The sequence below is a fragment of the Loxodonta africana genome, chromosome 7 (genome assembly GCF_030014295.1).
Source record: "Loxodonta africana isolate mLoxAfr1 chromosome 7, mLoxAfr1.hap2, whole genome shotgun sequence".
Lineage (NCBI taxonomy): Eukaryota > Metazoa > Chordata > Mammalia > Proboscidea > Elephantidae > Loxodonta > Loxodonta africana.
In genome coordinates this window covers 81216768-81225730 of record NC_087348.1, presented here as the reverse complement: position 1 = coordinate 81225730, position 8963 = coordinate 81216768, and the positions used below count along the sequence as shown (strand labels likewise).

The 8963-nt window shown below is 36.7% G+C and overlaps 1 pseudogene; it reads right to left on the bottom strand.

Annotated features, from left to right (window-relative positions):
• Positions 1-6915: 6915 nt before the first annotated feature.
• LOC100658543 (olfactory receptor 56B34-like) lies at positions 6916-8161 on the bottom strand (annotated as a pseudogene).
• Positions 8162-8963: the final 802 nt, after the last annotated feature.

The window sequence follows — 8963 nt, the reverse complement described above, 5'->3', positions numbered from 1 at the left end:
ACTGTTCAATGCATCAAATCTATTCTTCAGATGGTCTCTAAATTCAGGTGGGACACACTCAAGGTCATATTTTGGCTCTTGTGGACTTGCTCTGATTTTCTTCAGTTTCAACTCAAACTTGAATATGAGCAATTGATGGTCTTTTCCACAGTCAGCCCCTGGCCTTGTTCTGACTGATTATATTGAGCTTCTCCATCGTCTCTTTCCACAGATGTACTCAATTTGATTTCTGTTTGTTCCATCTGGTGAGGTCCATGTGTATAGTTGCCATTTATGTTGGTGAAAGAAGGTATTTGCAATGAAGAAGTCATTGGTCTTCCAAAATTCTATCATTTGATCTCTGGCATTGTTTCTATCACCAAGGCCGTATTTTCCAACTACTGATCCTTCTTCTGTGTTTCCAACTTTCCCATTCCAATCACCAGTAATTATCAATGCATCTTGATCGTATGTTTGATCAATTTCAGACTTCAGCAGCTGATAAAAATGTTCTATTTCTTCATCTTTGGCCCTAGAGGTTGGTGCGTAAATTTGAATAATAGTCGTATTAAGTGGTCTTCCTTGTAGGCATATGGATATTACCCTATCACTGACAGTGTTGTACTTCAGGACAGATCTTGAAAGATTCTTTTTGATGATGAATGCAACACCGTTCCTCTTCAAGTTGTTGTTCCCAGCATAGTAGACTATATGATTGTCCAATTCAAAATGCCCAATACCAGTCCATATCAGCTCACTAATGCCTAGGATATTGATGTTCATGTGTTCCATTTCATTTTTGATGATTTCCAATTTTTCTAGATTCATACTTCATACATTCCAGGTTCCAATTATTAATGGATGTTTGCAGCTGTTTCTTCTCATTTTGTGTCTTGCCACATCAGCAAATGAAAGTCCCAAAAGCTTTACTCCATCCACGTCATTAAGGTCAACTATCTTTTGAGGAGGCAGCTCTTTCCCAGTCATCTTTGGAGTGCCTTCCAACCTGGGGGGCTCATCTTCCAGCACCATATCAGATGATTTTCTGCTGCTATTCATAAGGTTTTCACTGGCTAATATGCTTTTCAGAAGTAGACTGCTGGGTCCTTCTTCCTAGTCTATCTTAGTCTGGAAGCTCAGCTGAAACCTGTCCTCCATGGGTGACCCTGCTGGTATTTGAATACCAGTAGCATAGCTTCCAACATCACAGCAACACACAAGCCCCCACAGTACGACAAAGTGACAGACACTTGGGGAGTTCCTGTAGTACCTTCCTGAATTGTTCCGTTTTTTTTTTGTCTGTATGTTCCATGAATTTGTCTGTCTTTTCCATAAATTTGTCTATTGTCGCTCATTTTTGTCTGCTTTTTGCTTCAAATCTTGGATTGCTCTGAATATTAGAAATTTGAATCCCCTGTCAGGTAGTTTCAGTGCCTTTTCTTTTCCAGGGATGTAGTCTGGTGTTTTACTTTGGATGGTTACTGGAATAATTCTGTCCTTTTTTTCTTTTTTTAATATGTTTTGAATTGTCTGCTCTCTTCAGGATATTCAGTGGTTATTTTCTTCATTTCTCGATTGTAGATTTGTTTGTTTCATCCTGCTTTTTTGTTTTATTTGGTTATGCCTGAGCAGGCGGGCTGTGTATTCTTCGTTGTTTGTTCGTCTATAGTAATGATATTTTTACCTCCTTGTTCAACGGGCAGGGCCAGTCATTCAGCTATGGCACATCAGGGCAGGTCCAGCTGAGCTGGAGGGGTTGGAACGGGTTGTTTTTGGCACGTGCTAGGGCCTGCAGGGTAGGCCAGGAGTCAGTGCTGGGCAGGTTCCAGTAGGCTGTGCCTGTGCTGCTCAGGGATGTGATGTTCAGGTAGGCAGGAGAGAAGGGGAGAGGTTGGGATGTGTTGAGCTAATAGGGGTATGGGAAACAGGAGAGAAAAACAGGATTTGTTTTGAGTAGGGTTTAGGGGTTCTCACAAATACTTTGAAAGGAAGGTTTTTAAAATTTCAGAAAATTGAAGATGCACAGAAGTTAAACGATTTATCTGAACTGAGTGTTTTAAATTGTAAAACATGTGGGGCTAAATCTTGGTATGCTGTATTCAGTTGTTATGCGCTTTCCATTAAACTATTGCTAATGGTTTAACACAAAAGGTTCTTTTAAGGTATAACTTTTTTTTTTTTTACTTCTGATGAAAAAAGTATAGTTGAAAGCATATTTTTCAAATAATTTGTTTTTTTAACACTGAAATATGTAAGATGGCTCAATTAGCAATAACATTTCTACGACTTCTAGATTTTAGTAGGCATAGTGGTTAAGTGCTACCGCTGCTAACCAAAGGGTCTGCAGTTTGAATCCAGCAGGCGCTCCTTGGAAACTCTACAGGGCAGTTCTACTCTGTCCCGTAGGGTCGCTATGAGTCAGAATCGAATCGACGGCACTGGGTTTTCTCCCAAAGACATTATTTTTTTCAATGTATTTTTTTCCTTAAAAGAATTTTAACATGTGCTGTGTTTAATTACTACAGATATTTAGACAATTTTATGTTTAAGTAAAATAAATGTTCACTGTATGTCTTTTCATAACAGTGCTTCCCCACTTGTGAGTTTTTCTTTCTTTTTTTTAATAATTGTGATTCGAGTCTTGCATGGCTAAAAAACATTTTCAAGTTATTTTGTCAGAAAAACAAAATGGGCCATATGCTTTAGATAACCTTCACATACCTGTGAATTATTTTATTTCTTTTATGTTTGGATACAATATGACTCTTTTTAGAGTTTCTAGGTCACAAAATTTCCATTTTCAAAATGCTCTCTTTTGCTGTACTTATTGGTATCTAAGATCTTTGCACACAGCTCTAAGTAAAGGAATATGGGGTCATTTATTGTTTCAAGTAAGCATGCATCCACTTCTTGCAATTAAAATATTTAGAAAAATAATTGCATTATATCCTCAGAAACATTTTTTAATAGCAAAAATATATGCTTAAAAAAACCATTAAAATTTATTCTATCATTTAGAGATAATCACAATATTTTGGAGTATTTACTTTGAGTAGTTTTCTGTGCCTTCTTTTTACATAATTGATATTTTATGTGTAGAATTTTTTGTGCTGTGCTATCTCATAAGAGCATCTATAAAACCAAAACCAAATCCATTGCCATCGAATTGATTCCAACTTCTAACGACCCTATAGGACAGAGTAGAACTCCTCCATAGGGTTTCCAAGGAGTGGCTGGTGGATCCCAACTGCTGACCATTTAGTTAGCACCTGAGCTCTTAATCATTCTTAAGCTTTTAACCACCAGGGCTCTAGAGCATCTTTTGACAATTTTGAATGGTTGCACAGTGGGTTATTACAGTGAAACCTGTGAGAACCAGAACTTGATGGGACTGCCTTGTTTTTCTGGGTCTTTCAAGTTTTCCCCCTTTGATAGGATGCAGTCTTACTATTTTTCTCTTGCTCTTTTAGTGGAAAATATTTGAGTTTTCCTTTTCTAACAAGTTTCTGCCTTACACAGGTTCTGGCTTTTGAAGATTTTACTGTATAACCTTTTACAAGATTTGTTTGCAATTTAAATTTTATAAGTTTTAGACATGCAAATATATAAACATATTATGTGGTTATATTAAAAAAAATTATTTGTTCTATGGTTATTGATGCACAATAGGAGTCCTTAATCAAAAAGTTAATCATGGCGTTCACAGAGGAAGTGTTCTATGAACTCTGTGAAATGAAATAGAATATTAGTTTGTAAATATATTTCTCTGAGTAGAAGACCCATTACATTTTCTTCAAATTCTCAGAGTGACATTATTCGAAGCAAAAATGAATGATTCAGAAAACCATCTGCAATTCAGAATTTTGATTACTATTCATTTCTCATTACTTTTTATTTATTTATTTGCTGTTTTTAATGATTACAAAAAAATGAAATCCATTTATCTTGTGTAGATTCTGGTTATAGTGGGAAGCATTTATTTATATTAAGTTCAATTGTTTTCCAAAGAGTTAAACAAGTTTTAGTATCTTTCCCCATTGATTGTTGATCCCTGCCTTGTATACAGTATGACAGTATATTCTTGTATTGGCTGAGTCCAATTAATTTTGTTTTATTTTTTAAAAATCTGTGCAATATGATTTAAGTTCCATAGTGAGTAAACATTTCTAGATTTAATAATGGATTTAACACACAATCAGCTGATTTTCTACTTAATATTTTTTAATTTTAAAGCTCTCCTCAGTATTAACACTGCCAGATTCATCTCAAAACTCTTTTGTTGATTTCTGAAACATCCCAATTTGATTATAATCATCTTAAACATAAAAATTAGTTTATAAAAAATTAGCATCTTAAGAACATTAAATTTTCCTTCTCATTCAGCAATTTAACCTATCTCTTCCTTTACTTAACTTTTAGATTTGTCAGAAAAGGCATTCTTCATACATGTCAACATTTCACACAGAGATTTTTACTATATTTGAAATTTTATGAGTGAATTTTTTTCTAGAGTATATTTTCTAATTAGTTGTTGTTAATATGTAGGAAAACTGCTGATTTTTGTTATTTTGCCTTGTATTCACCACTTTATTAATTATTGTCAGTTACAAAAACGTTGCTTGTCTTTGATTTTCTAGGAAGATCTCATATAATTATTGTAAAAAACAATAATTTTGGACTCTCTTTTCCAAATATTATACTTGTTATTTATGTTTTTATGTTTTATTTTGATCAGAACAAAGTGAAACAATAGTGATAGCAGCCAATCGCATTTTTTCACTTTGGTTGATTTAATAAGCGTATCACTCAGCAAGTTACATCATGCGGGTGATCATATATCAGATTTCAGCAGGCAAATGATCGCATTATACAATTCCCAGAACACTGAGAATCATGGCTCAGCCAAGTTGACACACAATCTTAATCATCACAGGAGCATAAAACTCAGAAACTTCATCGCTGACACACAAAAAAAGATAGAAAACTAAAAAACAAAAAGCAAAAACAGTAGCAAAGTTTTAAGCACGCTAAGTGGTTAAGAAAAAAAAAAAAATAACACTACTCCATGTCAGTGTTATTGGGTCAGGGATGGGAGGTGGAGGCTGCAGAGAGTGCTGAGTCTGTCATGTTGCTTTGGAGGCCTTTGGAATTTATTTATTCTTTGGAATTTATTGAGATTTTCTTCATGGTGCAGTGTTTTATGAATATTTGAAAATATTGTAAGGCTAAATGAGAAGAATATTATCTGTTTTACTGAAAGCTTGATCATAGAACATAAAGTCAGTAATTCTTCACTTTTATACTACTAAAATCTTCATCTTAGGACCTGTTTTGACATTTCTGTTCTTATCTGAGCTCTTTCTAGGGTTTAAATGGAGTTGAACATGGATTATGATTAAAAGGGCAGTGTTATGCAAATTTTGGCCTCAGTTGAGCTAACCACAGCCTTATTTTTTTTCTTAATTGATAGGCATATATGGAGAGCAAAACATCTCATGATATAGATACTACTCTGATTATAACGAATAGCTCAAGGTTTCAAGTATGAGTTTACTCTGTTGGGATTCCTAGGCATTTATGAGTGACCTCGCTGGCTCTCTAGGTGCCAGTCTCCTCATTGCAATCACCATCCAGTGTGAGGTAATCCTGTACCTCCCCATGTATCAATTCCTTAGTATCCTTGCTGTAGTCGACACTGGCCTGGCTACCACCATCATGCCCAAGATCCTGGCCATTTTCTGTTTTGATGACAAAGCTATCAGCCTCCTTCAGTGCTTTGCTCAGATCTATGCCATTCATTCTTTTTTTTAAATTTATTTCTTTTATTTCCTGTATTGTGTGTTGTCTTTCCCTCCACCTAAAATAGTTCTTATCTACTATCTAATTAGTGAAAACCCATCTCCCTCCTTCCCACCCTCCCTGCTCTCATAACCATCAAGGAATATTTTCTTCTCTGTTTAAACTATTTCTTCAGTTCTTATAATAGTGGTCTCATACAGTATTTGCCCTTTTGCAACTGATTAATTTCACTCAGTATAATGCCTTCCAGACTCCTCCATGTTATGAAATGTTTGACAGATTCATCACTGCTCTTTATCGATGCATAGTATTCCATTTTGTGAATATACCATAATTTATTTATACATTCATCCATTGATGGGCACCTTGGTTGCTTCATCTTTTTGCTATTGCAGACAGTGCTGCAATGAACACTGGTGTGCACATATCTGTTTGTGTAAAGGCTCTTATTTCTTTAGGTTATATTCCAAGGAGTGGGATTGCAGGATGGTATGGTAGTTCTATTTCTAGTTTTTTAAGGAAGCTCCAAATCGATTTTCAAAGTGGTTGTACCATTTTACATTCCCACCAGCAGTGTATAAGTGTTCCAGTCTCTCCACAATCTCTCCAACATTGATTATTTTGTGTTTTTTGGATTAATGCCAGCCCTGTTGGAGTGAGAAGAAATCTCATTCTGGTTTTGATTTGCATTTCTCGAATGGCTCATGATCGTGAATAATTCCTCATGTATCTGTTAGCTACCTGAATGTCTTCTTTAATGAAGTGCCCGTTGATATCCTTTGCCCATTTCTTAATTGGGTTATTTGTCTTTTTGTAGTTGAGTTTTTGCATTCTCTTGTGGGCATGGAGTCAGGTATATTCCTCTGCAAGTCTGTGGATAGATGTATAGCCTTTTGCTGTCCTCTTCAGTACTCCTCCGTAGCTACAGAAGCTTTTGTAGTCAACTTACAGCATTCATGGTATTCAGGAATGGTTATTGACAATCCTGGGTCCTTTCTGCTTACTGCCTTCCTATTTGACCTTTTGTAAGTGTTTTAACTCAATGGCTTCATCTCTAAAATGCAAAGTGTAAAAATAATAATTGTACTTGGTTCATAGGGTTGTTATGCGGATTAAGCTAAGTGAGTCAGTACTTGTGAAATGCTTAGAACAGTGCCTTGCATGTAAAAAAAATTTTTTTTAGTGTATGTTAAATAAAATAAATGAGTTAATTTGATTCGATGCTCACAGAAATTGGGAGAGGTAGGATTCCAGCCCTGGGCCTTTGGGCTCCAAATCCTGTGCTCTTTATGCAATACAATATTTAATATTCTGTCATTTAAATTGGGTAACTTTATGGACACCACCAACCAAACCAAGTACCCTCTGGAAACCTACTCTGAGCTCCTGGGTCCTAAGCGTATACACTATGGAGTATAGGACTGGAGGGATGACACTGTGCAGCACATTGAGGGGAACAGGGATGAGGGGAACACTTCTCCCTGCCAGGTGGGTGACAGATACTACAACAACGGCTATATAGAAAAAGAGAATGAGGATGAGTTAGGAGCTACAGTTACTTAGGGCCTTTAATATTGCTTCAGCAGAGTTCATCCTCAGCACTGAGTGAAGAATCAAAGCATAGGAAGCAAAGACCAGACCCATGTCACTCTCACCAATAACTCAGGCTAAGGCCAACTGGTAGAACCTGTTCATGGTGATATCATCACAGGCCAGACTGGTGACTCCCAAGTTAGAGCAGAGACAATGTTCAATCTCATTTCTGGAGCAGTAGTGTCGCTGAGAAGCCAGTACAGGCACTGGGATGGTCAATAGGCTATTCCTGAGCACTACGAATGCTGTACACTTGACTACAAAAGTTTCAGTTACCGTGGAGGGGTATTGAAGAGGATAGAAAATGGGTATGTATCTATACACAGTCATGCAGAGGACGATGCCTGCGTTCGTGCTTATAAAATGTGGATGGTGTAAATCTGAGTGAAACATTCAGGGAGGCTAATGGACTTGGCATCTAACCAGACAATGTCCAGCATCTTTGGCATGAGGGTGGTGGCTTGGCCAATGTCCTGTACAGCCAGGATACCAAGGAATTGATACATGGGATGGTCCAGGGTAGGCTCATGATGGATGGTGATCAAGATGAGGAGCACCAAGAGCTAAGAAGTAGAGAGGAGCCAGGAGCAGGGAGAATCAGTGTTGCCATTTATAAATGTGTGGGAATCCCAATAGAATGAACTCAGACACTGGAATCATTGAGCTATTGGCTATGCTTAGTGTGGTATCCATATCACAAGATGTCTTACTTTAGTATCTGGCTGTGAATTAAGGAGCAAAGAGAATAATGTGGTTAGATCAGCTAACCCCAAATTTGTATAATGCAACCTTTTTTTATCTTAATCCATGCTCAACTCCATATATACCCGAGAAAGAGGTCAGATAAGAACAGAAAGGCCCAAACAGGTCCCAAGATGAAGGGTCTATTTTTAGTAGAATAAAAGTGAAGAATTACTGACTTTATGTTCCTTAAGGGTAGATTTTTTTTGTATGTGGAGAACATGGGCACAAAACAGGAGACATGAATGTTATGAAGAACCTGACTTTTCAAGAGGTGAAATTAAAAGGTAGAGGTATTGCTTCTGTTCTTGGGGATCTACAAGAAGAGAATAAATAGTGCTAATTAGAATCCCGACCATATTTTTCTTTGAAACAGTGCCTTGTTATTAGCAAATTGTTTCTGACAAAACCCATCTCATTTAATTATTTAATGTTATTATTCACATAAGAAGGTCCCTGGGGGGTGCAAATGGTTTGCGCTCTACTATTAACCTAAGTGTTGGCATTTTAAACCTGCCAGCAACACAATAGAAGAAGGGCATGGTGATCTGCTTCTGTAACAATTTCAACCAAGAAAAACCTATGGAGCTGTTCCACTCTGCCACACATGGGATTGGAATCAACTCAGCAGCAATGGGTTTTGTTTGTTTTTATTCACATATGAGGAACAGGTTGAATGATTTGTCTACATAAGAATCATATGCTGAAATCACTAACAAGTGACAAAGCTACAGCAAAAATTTTAATCTTTCAAATTCAATTTCAGCACTTTTTCCAGTAAATTTTTGCCAACGCCCTTTAGATAACACTATTTGTTCCTCTTTCAATTATGAAAACAATGTTGAAGACAT